Raw genomic sequence first — 18,595 nt, 5'->3', positions numbered from 1 at the left:
TTTTTATGTCGGTCGACCATGTAAGAATGCATCCACACACCAAATATTTTTGTTCGGAAACTAATACTTTTGGGAATAGCTCTCATGGCGTAAAAGTCATGCATGTGAAAAAGTTCGAATCGCTGATGTATTTATAGTTCGGCCTCAAGTCATGAATTTTTATGCAATTGCGCCAATTTTTTTCATGAGGATCGACCATGTAAGAATGCATCCATACACCAAACATTTTTGTTCGGAAAGTAATGCTTTTGAGAATAGCTCTCATGGCGTAAAAGTCATGCATGTGAAAAAGTTCGAATCGCTGATGTATTTATAGTTCGGCCTCAAGTCATGAATTTTTATGCAATTGCGCCAATTTTTTTCATGAGGATCGACCATGTAAGAATGCATCCATACACCAAACATTTTTGTTCGGAAACTAAAACTTTTGAGAATATCTCTCATGGCGTAAAAGTGATGCATGTGAAAAAGTTCGAATCGCTGATGTATTTATAGTTCGGCCTCAAGTCAAGAATTTTTATGCAATTGCGCCAATATTTTTCATGTCGGTCGACCATGTAAGAATGCATCCACACACCAAATATTTTTGTTCGGAAACTAATACTTTTGAGAATAGCTCTCATGGCGTAAAAGTGATGCATGTGAAAAAGTTGGAATCGCTGATGTATTTATAGTTCGGCCTCAAGTCATGAATTTTTATGCAATTGCGCCAATTTTTTTCATGTCGGTCGACCATGTAAGAATGCATCCACACACCAAATATTTTTGCTCGGAAACTAAAACTTTTGAGAATAGCTCTCATGGCGTAAAAGTCATGCATGTGAAAAAGTTCGAATCGCTGATGTATTTATAGTTCGGCCTCAAGTCATGAATTTTTATGCAATTGCGCCAATTTTCTTTATGTCGGTCGACCATGTAAGAATGCATCCACACACCAAATATTTTTGTTCGGAAACTAAAACTTTTGAGAATAGCTCTCATGGCGTAAAAGTCATGCATGTGAAAAAGTTCGAATCGCTGATGTATTTATAGTTCGGCCTCAAGTCATGAATTTTTATGCAATTGCGCCAATTTTATTTATGAGGATCGACCATGTAAGAATGCATCCACACACCAAATATTTTTGTTCGGAAACTAATACTTTTGAGAATAGCTCTCATGGCGTAAAAGTCATGCATGTGAAAAAGTTCGAATCGCTCATGCATTTATAGTTCGGCCTCAAGTCATGAATTTTTATGCAATTGCGCCAATTTTTTTTATGTCGGTCGACCATGTAAGAATGCATCCACACACCAAATATTTTTGTTCGGAAACTAATACTTTTGGGAATAGCTCTCATGGCGTAAAAGTCATGCATGTGAAAAAGTTCGAATCGCTGATGTATTTATAGTTCGGCCTCAAGTCATGAATTTTTATGCAATTGCGCCAATTTTTTTCATGAGGATCGACCATGTAAGAATGCATCCATACACCAAACATTTTTGTTCGGAAAGTAATGCTTTTGAGAATAGCTCTCATGGCGTAAAAGTCATGCATGTGAAAAAGTTCGAATCGCTGATGTATTTATAGTTCGGCCTCAAGTCATGAATTTTTATGCAATTGCGCCAATTTTTTTCATGAGGATCGACCATGTAAGAATGCATCCATACACCAAACATTTTTGTTCGGAAACTAAAACTTTTGAGAATATCTCTCATGGCGTAAAAGTGATGCATGTGAAAAAGTTCGAATCGCTGATGTATTTATAGTTCGGCCTCAAGTCAAGAATTTTTATGCAATTGCGCCAATATTTTTCATGTCGGTCGACCATGTAAGAATGCATCCACACACCAAATATTTTTGTTCGGAAACTAATACTTTTGAGAATAGCTCTCATGGCGTAAAAGTGATGCATGTGAAAAAGTTGGAATCGCTGATGTATTTATAGTTCGGCCTCAAGTCATGAATTTTTATGCAATTGCGCCAATTTTTTTCATGTCGGTCGACCATGTAAGAATGCATCCACACACCAAATATTTTTGCTCGGAAACTAAAACTTTTGAGAATAGCTCTCATGGCGTAAAAGTCATGCATGTGAAAAAGTTCGAATCGCTCATGCATTTATAGTTCGGCCTCAAGTCATGAATTTTTATGCAATTGCGCCAATTTTCTTTATGTCGGTCGACCATGTAAGAATGCATCCACACACCAAATATTTTTGTTCGGAAACTAAAACTTTTGAGAATAGCTCTCATGGCGTAAAAGTCATGCATGTGAAAAAGTTCGAATCGCTGATGTATTTATAGTTCGGCCTCAAGTCATGAATTTTTATGCAATTGCGCCAATTTTATTTATGAGGATCGACCATGTAAGAATGCATCCACACACCAAATATTTTTGTTCGGAAACTAATACTTTTGAGAATAGCTCTCATGGCGTAAAAGTCATGCATGTGAAAAAGTTCGAATCGCTCATGCATTTATAGTTCGGCCTCAAGTCATGAATTTTTATGCAATTGCGCCAATTTTTTTTATGTCGGTCGACCATGTAAGAATGCATCCACACACCAAATATTTTTGTTCGGAAACTAATACTTTTGAGAATAGCTCTCATGGCGTAAAAGTCATGCATGTGAAAAAGTTCGAATCGCTGATGTATTTATAGTTCGGCCTCAAGTCATGAATTTTTATGCAATTGCGCCAATTTTTTTCATGAGGATCGACCATGTAAGAATGCATCCATACACCAAACATTTTTGTTCGGAAACTAATGCTTTTGAGAATAGCTCTCATGGCGTAAAAGTCATGCATGTGAAAAAGTTCGAATCGCTGATGTATTTATAGTTCGGCCTCAAGTCATGAATTTTTATGCAATTGCGCCAATTTTATTTATGAGGATCGACCATGTAAGAATGCATCCACACACCAAATATTTTTGTTCGGAAACTAATACTTTTGAGAATAGCTCTCATGGCGTAAAAGTCATGCATGTGAAAAAGTTCGAATCGCTGATGTATTTATAGTTCGGCCTCAAGTCATGAATTTTTATGCAATTGCGCCAATTTTATTTATGAGGATCGACCATGTAAGAATGCATCCACACACCAAATATTTTTGTTCGGAAACTAATACTTTTGAGAATAGCTCTCATGGCGTAAAAGTCATGCATGTGAAAAAGTTCGAATCGCTCATGCATTTATAGTTCGGCCTCAAGTCATGAATTTTTATGCAATTGCGCCAATTTTTTTTATGTCGGTCGACCATGTAAGAATGCATCCACACACCAAATATTTTTGTTCGGAAACTAATACTTTTGAGAATAGCTCTCATGGCGTAAAAGTCATGCATGTGAAAAAGTTCGAATCGCTGATGTATTTATAGTTCGGCCTCAAGTCATGAATTTTTATGCAATTGCGCCAATTTTTTTCATGAGGATCGACCATGTAAGAATGCATCCATACACCAAACATTTTTGTTCGGAAACTAATGCTTTTGAGAATAGCTCTCATGGCGTAAAAGTCATGCATGTGAAAAAGTTCGAATCGCTGATGCATTTATAGTTCGGCCTCAAGTCATGAATTTTTATGCAATTGCGCCAATTTTTTTTATGTCGGTCGACCATGTAAGAATGCATCCACACACCAAATATTTTTGTTCGGAAACTAATACTTTTGAGAATAGCTCTCATGGCGTAAAAGTCATGCATGTGAAAAAGTTCGAATCGCTGATGTATTTATAGTTCGGCCTCAAGTCATGAATTTTTATGCAATTGCGCCAATTTTTTTCATGAGGATCGACCATGTAAGAATGCATCCATACACCAAACATTTTTGTTCGGAAACTAATGCTTTTGAGAATAGCTCTCATGGCGTAAAAGTCATGCATGTGAAAAAGTTCGAATCGCTGATGTATTTATAGTTCGGCCTCAAGTCATGAATTTTTATGCAATTGCGCCAATTTTATTTATGAGGATCGACCATGTAAGAATGCATCCACACACCAAATATTTTTGTTCGGAAACTAATACTTTTGAGAATAGCTCTCATGGCGTAAAAGTGATGCATGTGAAAAAGTTGGAATCGCTGATGTATTTATAGTTCGGCCTGAAGTCATGAATTTTTATGCAATTGCGCCAATTTTATTTATGAGGATCGACCATGTAAGAATGCATCCACACACCAAATATTTTTGTTCGGAAACTAATACTTTTGAGAATAGCTCTCATGGCGTAAAAGTCATGCATGTGAAAAAGTTCGAATCGCTCATGCATTTATAGTTCGGCCTCAAGTCATGAATTTTTATGCAATTGCGCCAATTTTTTTTATGTCGGTCGACCATGTAAGAATGCATCCACACACCAAATATTTTTGTTCGGAAACTAATACTTTTGAGAATAGCTCTCATGGCGTAAAAGTCATGCATGTGAAAAAGTTCGAATCGCTGATGTATTTATAGTTCGGCCTCAAGTCATGAATTTTTATGCAATTGCGCCAATTTTTTTCATGAGGATCGACCATGTAAGAATGCATCCATACACCAAACATTTTTGTTCGGAAACTAATGCTTTTGAGAATAGCTCTCATGGCGTAAAAGTCATGCATGTGAAAAAGTTCGAATCGCTGATGTATTTATAGTTCGGCCTCAAGTCATGAATTTTTATGCAATTGCGCCAATTTTTTTTATGTCGGTCGACCATGTAAGAATGCATCCACACACCAAATATTTTTGTTCGGAAACTAAAACTTTTGGGAATAGCTCTCATGGCGTAAAAGTGATGCATGTGAAAAAGTTGGAATCGCTGATGTATTTATAGTTCGGCCTCAAGTCATGAATTTTTATGCAATTGCGCCAATATTTTTCATGTCGGTCGACCATGTAAGAATGCATCCACACACCAAATATTTTTGTTCGGAAACTAATACTTTTGAGAATAGCTCTCATGGCGTAAAAGTCATGCATGTGAAAAAGTTCGAATCGCTGATGTATTTATAGTTCGGCCTCAAGTCATGAATTTTTATGCAATTGCGCCAATTGTTTTTGTGTCGGTCGACCATGTAAGAATGCATCCACACACCAAATATTTTTGTTCGGAAACTAATACTTTTGAGAATAGCTCTCATGGCGTAAAAGTCATTCATGTGAAAAAGTTCGAATCGCTCATGTATTTATAGTTCGGCCTCAAGTCATGAATTTTTATGCAATTGCGCCACATTTTTTCATGTCGGTCGACCATGTAAGAATGCATCCACACACCAAACATTTTTGTTCGGAAACTAATACTTTTGAGAATAGCTCTCATGGCGTAAAAGTCATGCATGTGAAAAAGTTCGAATCGCTGATGTATTTATAGTTCGGCCTCAAGTGATGAATATTTATGCAATTGCGCCAATTTTATTTATGAGGATCGACCATGTAAGAATGCATCCATACACCAAATATTTTTGTTCGGAAACTAAAGCTTTTGGGAATAGCTCTCATGGCGTAAAAGTCATGCATGTGAAAAGTTCGAATCGCTGATGTATTTATAGTTCGGCCTCAAGTCATGAATTTTTATGCAATTGCGCCAATTTTTTTCATGAGGATGGACCATGTAAGAATGCATCCACACACCAAATATTTTTGTTCGGAAACTAATACTTTTGAGAATAGCTCTCATGGCGTAAAAGTCATGCATGTGAAAAAGTTCGAATCGCTGATGTATTTATAGTTCGGCCTCAAGTCATGAATTTTTATGCAATTGCGCCAATTTTTTTTATGAGGATCGACCATGTAAGAATGCATCCACACACCAAATATTTTTGCTCGGAAACTAAAACTTTTGAGAATAGCTCTCATGGCGTAAAAGTCATGCATGTGAAAAGTTCGAATCGCTGATGTATTTATAGTTCGGCCTCAAGTCATGAATTTTTATGCAATTGCGCCAATTTTTTTCATGAGGATGGACCATGTAAGAATGCATCCACACACCAAATATTTTTGTTCGGAAACTAATACTTTTGAGAATAGCTCTCATGGCGTAAAAGTCATGCATGTGAAAAAGTTCGAATCGCTGATGTATTTATAGTTCGGCCTCAAGTCATGAATTTTTATGCAATTGCGCCAATTTTTTTTATGAGGATCGACCATGTAAGAATGCATCCACACACCAAATATTTTTGCTCGGAAACTAAAACTTTTGAGAATAGCTCTCATGGCGTAAAAGTCATGCATGTGAAAAAGTTCGAATCGCTGATGCATTTATAGTTCGGCCTGAAGTCATGAATTTTTATGCAATTGCGCCATTTTTTTTTATGTCGGTCGACCATGTAAGAATGCATCCACACACCAAATATTTTTGTTCGGAAACTAATACTTTTGGGAATAGCTCTCATGGCGTAAAAGTCATGCATGTGAAAAAGTTCGAATCGCTGATGTATTTATAGTTCGGCCTCAAGTCATGAATTTTTATGCAATTGCGCCAATTTTTTTCATGAGGATCGACCATGTAAGAATGCATCCATACACCAAACATTTTTGTTCGGAAAGTAATGCTTTTGAGAATAGCTCTCATGGCGTAAAAGTCATGCATGTGAAAAAGTTCGAATCGCTGATGTATTTATAGTTCGGCCTCAAGTCATGAATTTTTATGCAATTGCGCCAATTTTTTTCATGTCGGTCGACCATGTAAGAATGCATCCATACACCAAACATTTTTGTTCGGAAACTAAAACTTTTGAGAATATCTCTCATGGCGTAAAAGTGATGCATGTGAAAAAGTTCGAATCGCTGATGTATTTATAGTTCGGCCTCAAGTCAAGAATTTTTATGCAATTGCGCCAATATTTTTCATGTCTGTCGACCATGTAAGAATGCATCCACACACCAAATATTTTTGTTCGGAAACTAATACTTTTGAGAATAGCTCTCATGGCGTAAAAGTCATGCATGTGAAAAAGTTCGAATCGCTCATGCATTTATAGTTCGGCCTCAAGTCATGAATTTTTATGCAATTGCGCCAATTTTTTTTATGTCGGTCGACCATGTAAGAATGCATCCACACACCAAATATTTTTGTTCGGAAACTAAAACTTTTGGGAATAGCTCTCATGGCGTAAAAGTGATGCATGTGAAAAAGTTGGAATCGCTGATGTATTTATAGTTCGGCCTCAAGTCATGAATTTTTATGCAATTGCGCCAATTGTCTTTATGTCGGTCGACCATGTAAGAATGCATCCACACACCAAATATTTTTGTTCGGAAACTAAAACTTTTGAGAATAGCTCTCATGGCGTAAAAGTCATGCATGTGAAAAAGTTCGAATCGCTGATGTATTTATAGTTCGGCCTCAAGTCATGAATTTTTATGCAATTGCGCCAATTTTATTTATGAGGATCGACCATGTAAGAATGCATCCACACACCAAATATTTTTGTTCGGAAACTAATACTTTTGAGAATAGCTCTCATGGCGTAAAAGTCATGCATGTGAAAAAGTTCGAATCGCTCATGCATTTATAGTTCGGCCTCAAGTCATGAATTTTTATGCAATTGCGCCAATTTTTTTATGTCGGTCGACCATGTAAGAATGCATCCACACACCAAATATTTTTGTTCGGAAACTAATACTTTTGAGAATAGCTCTCATGGCGTAAAAGTGATGCATGTGAAAAAGTTGGAATCGCTGATGTATTTATAGTTCGGCCTCAAGTCATGAATTTTTATGCAATTGCGCCAATTTTTTTCATGAGGATCGACCATGTAAGAATGCATCCATACACCAAACATTTTTGTTCGGAAACTAATGCTTTTGAGAATAGCTCTCATGGCGTAAAAGTCATGCATGTGAAAAAGTTCGAATCGCTGATGTATTTATAGTTCGGCCTCAAGTCATGAATTTTTATGCAATTGCGCCAATTTTTTTATGTCGGTCGACCATGTAAGAATGCATCCACACACCAAATATTTTTGTTCGGAAACTAATACTTTTGAGAATATCTCTCATGGCGTAAAAGTCATGCATGTGAAAAAGTTCGAATCGCTGATGTATTTATAGTTCGGCCTCAAGTCAAGAATTTTTATGCAATTGCGCCAATATTTTTCATGTCGGTCGACCATGTAAGAATGCATCCACACACCAAATATTTTTGTTCGGAAACTAATACTTTTGAGAATAGCTCTCATGGCGTAAAAGTCATGCATGTGAAAAAGTTCGAATCGCTGATGCATTTATAGTTCGGCCTCAAGTCATGAATTTTTATGCAATTGCGCCAATCTTTTTTATGTCGGTCGACCATGTAAGAATGCATCCACACACCAAATATTTTTGTTCGGAAACTAATACTTTTGGGAATAGCTCTCATGGCGTAAAAGTCATGCATGTGAAAAAGTTCGAATCGCTGATGTATTTATAGTTCGGCCTCAAGTCATGAATTTTTATGCAATTGCGCCAATTTTTTTCATGAGGATCGACCATGTAAGAATGCATCCATACACCAAATATTTTTGTTCGGAAAGTAATACTTTTGAGAATAGCTCTCATGGCGTAAAAGTCATGCATGTGAAAAAGTTCGAATCGCTGATGTATTTATAGTTCGGCCTCAAGTCATGAATTTTTATGCAATTGCGCCAATTTTTTTCATGAGGATCGACCATGTAAGAATGCATCCATACACCAAACATTTTTGTTCGGAAACTAAAACTTTTGAGAATATCTCTCATGGCGTAAAAGTGATGCATGTGAAAAAGTTCGAATCGCTGATGTATTTATAGTTCGGCCTCAAGTCAAGAATTTTTATGCAATTGCGCCAATATTTTTCATGTCGGTCGACCATGTAAGAATGCATCCACACACCAAATATTTTTGTTCGGAAACTAATACTTTTGAGAATAGCTCTCATGGCGTAAAAGTCATGCATGTGAAAAAGTTCGAATCGCTCATGCATTTATAGTTCGGCCTCAAGTCATGAATTGTTATGCAATTGCGCCAATTTTTTTTATGTCGGTCGACCATGTAAGAATGCATCCACACACCAAATATTTTTGTTCGGAAACTAAAACTTTTGGGAATAGCTCTCATGGCGTAAAAGTGATGCATGTGAAAAAGTTGGAATCGCTGCCGTATTTATAGTTCGGCCTCAAGTCATGAATTTTTATGCAATTGCGCCAATTTTTTTCATGTCGGTCGACCATGTAAGAATGCATCCACACACCAAATATTTTTGCTCGGAAACTAAAACTTTTGAGAATAGCTCTCATGGCGTAAAAGTCATGCATGTGAAAAAGTTCGAATCGCTCATGCATTTATAGTTCGGCCTCAAGTCATGAATTTTTATGCAATTGCGCCAATTTTCTTTATGTCGGTCGACCATGTAAGAATGCATCCACACACCAAATATTTTTGTTCGGAAACTAAAACTTTTGAGAATAGCTCTCATGGCGTAAAAGTCATGCATGTGAAAAAGTTCGAATCGCTGATGTATTTATAGTTCGGCCTCAAGTCATGAATTTTTATGCAATTGCGCCAATTTTATTTATGAGGATCGACCATGTAAGAATGCATCCACACACCAAATATTTTTGTTCGGAAACTAATACTTTTGAGAATAGCTCTCATGGCGTAAAAGTCATGCATGTGAAAAAGTTCGAATCGCTCATGCATTTATAGTTCGGCCTCAAGTCATGAATTTTTATGCAATTGCGCCAATTTTTTTATGTCGGTCGACCATGTAAGAATGCATCCACACACCAAATATTTTTGTTCGGAAACTAATACTTTTGAGAATAGCTCTCATGGCGTAAAAGTCATGCATGTGAAAAAGTTCGAATCGCTGATGTATTTATAGTTCGGCCTCAAGTCATGAATTTTTATGCAATTGCGCCAATTTTTTTCATGAGGATCGACCATGTAAGAATGCATCCATACACCAAACATTTTTGTTCGGAAACTAATGCTTTTGAGAATAGCTCTCATGGCGTAAAAGTCATGCATGTGAAAAAGTTCGAATCGCTGATGTATTTATAGTTCGGCCTCAAGTCATGAATTTTTATGCAATTGCGCCAATTTTTTTATGTCGGTCGACCATGTAAGAATGCATCCACACACCAAATATTTTTGTTCGGAAACTAAAACTTTTGAGAATAGCTCTCATGGCGTAAAAGTCATGCATGTGAAAAAGTTCGAATCGCTGATGTATTTATAGTTCGGCCTCAAGTCAAGAATTTTTATGCAATTGCGCCAATATTTTTCATGTCGGTCGACCATGTAAGAATGCATCCACACACCAAATATTTTTGTTCGGAAACTAATACTTTTGAGAATAGCTCTCATGGCGTAAAAGTCATGCATGTGAAAAAGTTCGAATCGCTCATGCATTTATAGTTCGGCCTCAAGTCATGAATTTTTATGCAATTGCGCCAATTTTTTTTATGTCGGTCGGCCATGTAAGAATGCATCCACACACCAAATATTTTTGTTCGGAAACTAATACTTTTGGGAATAGCTCTCATGGCGTAAAAGTCATGCATGTGAAAAAGTTCGAATCGCTGATGTATTTATAGTTCGGCCTCAAGTCATGAATTTTTATGCAATTGCGCCAATTTTTTTCATGAGGATCGACCATGTAAGAATGCATCCATACACCAAACATTTTTGTTCGGAAAGTAATGCTTTTGAGAATAGCTCTCATGGCGTAAAAGTCATGCATGTGAAAAAGTTCGAATCGCTGATGTCTTTATAGTTCGGCCTCAAGTCATGAATTTTTATGCAATTGCGCCAATTTTTTTCATGAGGATCGACCATGTAAGAATGCATCCATACACCAAACATTTTTGTTCGGAAACTAAAACTTTTGAGAATATCTCTCATGGCGTAAAAGTGATGCATGTGAAAAAGTTCGAATCGCTGATGTATTTATAGTTCGGCCTCAAGTCAAGAATTTTTATGCAATTGCGCCAATATTTTTCATGTCGGTCGACCATGTAAGAATGCATCCACACACCAAATATTTTTGTTCGGAAACTAATACTTTTGAGAATAGCTCTCATGGCGTAAAAGTCATGCATGTGAAAAAGTTCGAATCGCTCATGCATTTATAGTTCGGCCTCAAGTCATGAATTTTTATGCAATTGCGCCAATTTTTTTTATGTCGGTCGACCATGTAAGAATGCATCCACACACCAAATATTTTTGTTCGGAAACTAAAACTTTTGGGAATAACTCTCATGGCGTAAAAGTGATGCATGTGAAAAAGTTCGAATCGCTGATGTATTTATAGTTCGGCCTCAAGTCATGAATTTTTATGCAATTGCGCCAATTTTTTTCATGAGGATCGACCATGTAAGAATGCATCCACACACCAAATATTTTTGTTCGGAAACTAAAACTTTTGAGAATAGCTCTCATGGCGTAAAAGTCATGCATGTGAAAAAGTTCGAATCGCTCATGCATTTATAGTTCGGCCTCAAGTCATGAATTTTTATGCAATTGCGCCAATTTTCTTTATGTCGGTCGACCATGTAAGAATGCATCCACACACCAAATATTTTTGTTCGGAAACTAAAACTTTTGAGAATAGCTCTCATGGCGTAAAAGTCATGCATGTGAAAAAGTTCGAATCGCTGATGTATTTATAGTTCGGCCTCAAGTCATGAATTTTTATGCAATTGCGCCAATTTTATTTATGAGGATCGACCATGTAAGAATGCATCCACACACCAAATATTTTTGTTCGGAAACTAATACTTTTGAGAATAGCTCTCATGGCGTAAAAGTCATGCATGTGAAAAAGTTCGAATCGCTCATGCATTTATAGTTCGGCCTCAAGTCATGAATTTTTATGCAATTGCGCCAATTTTTTTATGTCGGTCGACCATGTAAGAATGCATCCACACACCAAATATTTTTGTTCGGAAACTAATACTTTTGAGAATAGCTCTCATGGCGTAAAAGTCATGCATGTGAAAAAGTTCGAATCGCTGATGTATTTATAGTTCGGCCTCAAGTCATGAATTTTTATGCAATTGCGCCAATTTTTTTCATGAGGATCGACCATGTAAGAATGCATCCATACACCAAACATTTTTGTTCGGAAACTAATGCTTTTGAGAATAGCTCTCATGGCGTAAAAGTCATGCATGTGAAAAAGTTCGAATCGCTGATGTATTTATAGTTCGGCCTCAAGTCATGAATTTTTATGCAATTGCGCCAATTTTTTTATGTCGGTCGACCATGTAAGAATGCATCCACACACCAAACATTTTTGTTCGGAAACTAAAACTTTTGAGAATATCTCTCATGGCGTAAAAGTCATGCATGTGAAAAAGTTCGAATCGCTGATGTATTTATAGTTCGGCCTCAAGTCAAGAATTTTTATGCAATTGCGCCAATATTTTTCATGTCGGTCGACCATGTAAGAATGCATCCACACACCAAATATTTTTGTTCGGAAACTAATACTTTTGAGAATAGCTCTCATGGCGTAAAAGTCATGCATGTGAAAAAGTTCGAATCGCTGATGTATTTATAGTTCGGCCTCAAGTCATGAATTTTTATGCAATTGCGCCAATTTTTTTTATGTCGGTCGACCATGTAAGAATGCATCCACACACCAAATATTTTTGTTCGGAAACTAAAACTTTTGGGAATAGCTCTCATGGCGTAAAAGTGATGCATGTGAAAAAGTTGGAATCGCTGATGTATTTATAGTTCGGCCTCAAGTCATGAATTTTTATGCAATTGCGCCAATATTTTTCATGTCGGTCGACCATGTAAGAATGCATCCACACACCAAATATTTTTGTTCGGAAACTAATACTTTTGAGAATAGCTCTCATGGCGTAAAAGTCATGCATGTGAAAAAGTTCGAATCGCTGATGTATTTATAGTTCGGCCTCAAGTCATGAATTTTTATGCAATTGCGCCAATTGTTTTTATGTCGGTCGACCATGTAAGAATGCATCCACACACCAAATATTTTTGTTCGGAAACTAATACTTTTGAGAATAGCTCTCATGGCGTAAAAGTCATTCATGTGAAAAAGTTCGAATCGCTGATGTATTTATAGTTCGGCCTCAAGTCATGAATTTTTATGCAATTGCGCCAAATTTTTTCATGTCGGTCGACCATGTAAGAATGCATCCACACACCAAACATTTTTGTTCGGAAACTAATACTTTTGAGAATAGCTCTCATGGCGTAAAAGTCATGCATGTGAAAAAGTTCGAATCGCTGATGTATTTATAGTTCGGCCTCAAGTGATGAATTTTTATGCAATTGCGCCAATTTTATTTATGAGGATCGACCATGTAAGAATGCATCCATACACCAAATATTTTTGTTCGGAAACTAAAGCTTTTGGGAATAGCTCTCATGGCGTAAAAGTCATGCATGTGAAAAGTTCGAATCGCTGATGTATTTATAGTTCGGCCTCAAGTCATGAATTTTTATGCAATTGCGCCAATTTTATTTATGAGGATGGACCATGTCAGAATGCATCCACACACCAAATATTTTTGTTCGGAAACTAAAACTTTTGAGAATAGCTCTCATGGCGTAAAAGTCATGCATGTGAAAAAGTTCGAATCGCTGATGTATTTATAGTTCGGCCTCAAGTCATGAATTTTTATGCAATTGCGCCAATTTTTTTATGAGGATCGACCATGTAAGAATGCATCCACACACCAAATATTTTTCTTCGGAAACTAATACTTTTGAGAATAGCTCTCATGGCGTAAAAGTCATGCATGTGAAAAAGTTCGAATCGCTCATGCATTGATAGTTCGGCCTCAAGTCATGAATTTTTATGCAATTGCGCCATTTTTTTTTATGTCGGTCGACCATGTAAGAATGCATCCACACACCAAATATTTTTGTTCGGAAACTAATACTTTTGGGAATAGCTCTCATGGCGTAAAAGTGATGCATGTGAAAAAGTTCGAATCGCTGATGTATTTATAGTTCGGCCTCAAGTCATGAATTTTTATGCAATTGCGCCAATTGTTTTCATGAGGATCGACCATGTAAGAATGCATCCACACACCAAATATTTTTGTTCGGAAACTAATACTTTTGAGAATAGCTCTCATGGCGTAAAAGTCATGCATGTGAAAAAGTTCGAATCGCTGATGTATTTATAGTTCGGCCTCAAGTCATGAATTTTTATGCAATTGCGCCAATTTTTTTCATGAGGATCGACCATGTAAGAATGCATCCATACACCAAACATTTTTGTTCGGAAAGTAATGCTTTTGAGAATAGCTCTCATGGCGTAAAAGTCATGCATGTGAAAAAGTTCGAATCGCTGATGTATTTATAGTTCGGCCTCAAGTCATGAATTTTTATGCAATTGCGCCAATTTTTTTCATGTCGGTCGACCATGTAAGAATGCATCCACACACCAAATATTTTTGTTCGGAAACTAAAACTTTTGAGAATAGCTCTCATGGCGTAAAAGTGATGCATGTGAAAAAGTTCGAATCGCTGATGTATTTATAGTTCGGCCTCAAGTCATGAATTTTTATGCAATTGCGCCAATTTTTTTCATGAGGATCGACCATGTAAGAATGCATCCATACACCAAACATTTTTGTTCGGAAACTAATGCTTTTGAGAATAGCTCTCATGGCGTAAAAGTCATGCATGTGAAAAAGTTCGAATCGCTGATGTATTTATAGTTCGGCCTCAAGTCATGAATTTTTATGCAATTGCGCCAATTTTTTTATGTCGGTCGACCATGTAAGAATGCATCCACACACCAAATATTTTTGTTCGGAAACTAATACTTTTGGGAATAGCTCTCATGGCGTAAAAGTGATGCATGTGAAAAAGTTCGAATCGCTGATGTATTTATAGTTCGGCCTCAAGTCATGAATTTTTATGCAATTGCGCCAATTTTTTTTATGTCGGTCGACCATGTAAGAATGCATCCACACACCAAATATTTTTGTTCGGAAACTAAAACTTTTGGGAATAGCTCTCATGGCGTAAAAGTGATGCATGTGAAAAAGTTGGAATCGCTGATGTATTTATAGTTCGGCCTCAAGTCATGAATTTTTATGCAATTGCGCCAATATTTTTCATGTCGGTCGACCATGTAAGAATGCATCCACACACCAAATATTTTTGTTCGGAAACTAATACTTTTGAGAATAGCTCTCATGGCGTAAAAGTCATGCATGTGAAAAAGTTCGAATCGCTGATGTATTTATAGTTCGGCCTCAAGTCATGAATTTTTATGCAATTGCGCCAATTGTTTTTATGTCGGTCGACCATGTAAGAATGCATCCACACACCAAATATTTTTGTTCGGAAACTAATACTTTTGAGAATAGCTCTCATGGCGTAAAAGTCATTCATGTGAAAAAGTTCGAATCGCTGATGTATTTATAGTTCGGCCTCAAGTCATGAATTTTTATGCAATTGCGCCAAATTTTTTCATGTCGGTCGACCATGTAAGAATGCATCCACACACCAAACATTTTTGTTCGGAAACTAATACTTTTGAGAATAGCTCTCATGGCGTAAAAGTCATGCATGTGAAAAAGTTCGAATCGCTGATGTATTTATAGTTCGGCCTCAAGTGATGAATTTTTATGCAATTGCGCCAATTTTATTTATGAGGATCGACCATGTAAGAATGCATCCATACACCAAATATTTTTGTTCGGAAACTAAAGCTTTTGGGAATAGCTCTCATGGCGTAAAAGTCATGCATGTGAAAAGTTCGAATCGCTGATGTATTTATAGTTCGGCCTCAAGTCATGAATTTTTATGCAATTGCGCCAATTTTATTTATGAGGATGGACCATGTCAGAATGCATCCACACACCAAATATTTTTGTTCGGAAACTAAAACTTTTGAGAATAGCTCTCATGGCGTAAAAGTCATGCATGTGAAAAAGTTCGAATCGCTGATGTATTTATAGTTCGGCCTCAAGTCATGAATTTTTATGCAATTGCGCCAATTTTTTTATGAGGATCGACCATGTAAGAATGCATCCACACACCAAATATTTTTGTTCGGAAACTAATACTTTTGAGAATAGCTCTCATGGCGTAAAAGTCATGCATGTGAAAAAGTTCGAATCGCTCATGCATTGATAGTTCGGCCTCAAGTCATGAATTTTTATGCAATTGCGCCATTTTTTTTTATGTCGGTCGACCATGTAAGAATGCATCCACACACCAAATATTTTTGTTCGGAAACTAATACTTTTGGGAATAGCTCTCATGGCGTAAAAGTGATGCATGTGAAAAAGTTCGAATCGCTGATGTATTTATAGTTCGGCCTCAAGTCATGAATTTTTATGCAATTGCGCCAATTGTTTTCATGAGGATCGACCATGTAAGAATGCATCCACACACCAAATATTTTTGTTCGGAAACTAATACTTTTGAGAATAGCTCTCATGGCGTAAAAGTCATGCATGTGAAAAAGTTCGAATCGCTGATGTATTTATAGTTCGGCCTCAAGTCATGAATTTTTATGCAATTGCGCCAATTTTTTTCATGAGGATCGACCATGTAAGAATGCATCCATACACCAAACATTTTTGTTCGGAAAGTAATGCTTTTGAGAATAGCTCTCATGGCGTAAAAGTCATGCATGTGAAAAAGTTCGAATCGCTGATGTATTTATAGTTCGGCCTCAAGTCATGAATTTTTATGCAATTGCGCCAATTTTTTTCATGTCGGTCGACCATGTAAGAATGCATCCACACACCAAATATTTTTGTTCGGAAACTAAAACTTTTGAGAATAGCTCTCATGGCGTAAAAGTGATGCATGTGAAAAAGTTCGAATCGCTGATGTATTTATAGTTCGGCCTCAAGTCATGAATTTTTATGCAATTGCGCCAATTTTTTTCATGAGGATCGACCATGTAAGAATGCATCCATACACCAAACATTTTTGTTCGGAAACTAATGCTTTTGAGAATAGCTCTCATGGCGTAAAAGTCATGCATGTGAAAAAGTTCGAATCGCTGATGTATTTATAGTTCGGCCTCAAGTCATGAATTTTTGTGCAATTGCGCCAATTTTTTTATGTCGGTCGACCATGTAAGAATGCATCCACACACCAAATATTTTTGTTCGGAAACTAATACTTTTGGGAATAGCTCTCATGGCGTAAAAGTGATGCATGTGAAAAAGTTCGAATCGCTGATGTATTTATAGTTCGGCCTCAAGTCATGAATTTTTATGCAATTGCGCCAATTTTTTCATGTCGATCGACCATGTAAGAATGCATCCACACACCAAATATTTTTGTTCGGAAACTAAAGCTTTTGGGAATAGCTCTCATGGCGTAAAAGTCATGCATGTGAAAAGTTCGAATCGCTGATGTATTTATAGTTCGGCCTCAAGTCATGAATTTTTATGCAATTGCGCCAATTTTTTTCATGAGGATCGACCATGTAAGAATGCATCCACACACCAAATATTTTTGTTCGGAAACTAATACTTTTGAGAATAGCTCTCATGGCGTAAAAGTCATGCATGTGAAAAAGTTCGAATCGCTGATGTATTTATAGTTCGGCCTCAAGTCATGAATTTTTATGCAATTGCGCCAATTTTTTTTATGAGGATCGACCATGTAAGAATGCATCCACACACCAAATATTTTTGTTCTGAAACTAATACTTTTGAGAATAGCTCTCATGGCGTAAAAGTGATGCATGTGAAAAAGTTCGAATCGCTGATGCATTTATAGTTCGGCCTGAAGTCATGAATTTTTATGCAATTGCGCCAATTTTTTTTTATGTCGGTCGACCATGTAAGAATGCATCCACACACCAAATATTTTTGTTCGGAAACTAATACTTTTGGGAATAGCTCTCATGGCGTAAAAGTGATGCATGTGAAAAAGTTCGAATCGCTGATGTATTTATAGTTCGGCCTCAAGTCATGAATTTTTATGCAATTGCGCCAATTTTTTTCATGAGGATCGACCATGTAAGAATGCATCCATACACCAAACATTTTTGTTCTGAAAGTAATGCTTTTGAGAATAGCTCTCATGGCGTAAAAGTCATGCATGTGAAAAAGTTCGAATCGCTGATGTATTTATAGTTCGGCCTCAAGTCATGAATTTTTATGCAATTGCGCCAATTTTTTTTATGTCGGTCGACCATGTAAGAATGCATCCACACACCAAATATTTTTGTTCGGAAACTAATACTTTTGAGAATAGCTCTCATGGCGTAAAAGTCATGCATGTGAAAAAGTTCGAATCGCTGATGCATTTATAGTTCGGCCTGAAGTCATGAATTTTTATGCAATTGCGCCAATTTTTTTTTATGTCGGTCGACCATGTAAGAATGCATCCACACACCAAATATTTTTGTTCGGAAACTAATACTTTTGGGAATAGCTCTCATGGCGTAAAAGTGATGCATGTGAAAAAGTTCGAATCGCTGATGTATTTATAGTTCGGCCTCAAGTCATGAATTTTTATGCAATTGCGCCAATTTTTTTCATGAGGATCGACCATGTAAGAATGCATCCACACACCAAACATTTTTGTTCTGAAAGTAATGCTTTTGAGAATAGCTCTCATGGCGTAAAAGTCATGCATGTGAAAAAGTTCGAATCGCTGATGTATTTATAGTTCGGCCTCAAGTCATGAATTTTTATGCAATTGCG

The sequence above is a fragment of the Haliotis rufescens genome, unplaced genomic scaffold (genome assembly GCF_023055435.1).
Source record: "Haliotis rufescens isolate VD_foot unplaced genomic scaffold, xgHalRufe1.0.p SCAF_10, whole genome shotgun sequence".
Classification (NCBI taxonomy): domain Eukaryota; kingdom Metazoa; phylum Mollusca; class Gastropoda; order Lepetellida; family Haliotidae; genus Haliotis; species Haliotis rufescens.
This window is presented reverse-complemented; position numbering follows the sequence as displayed.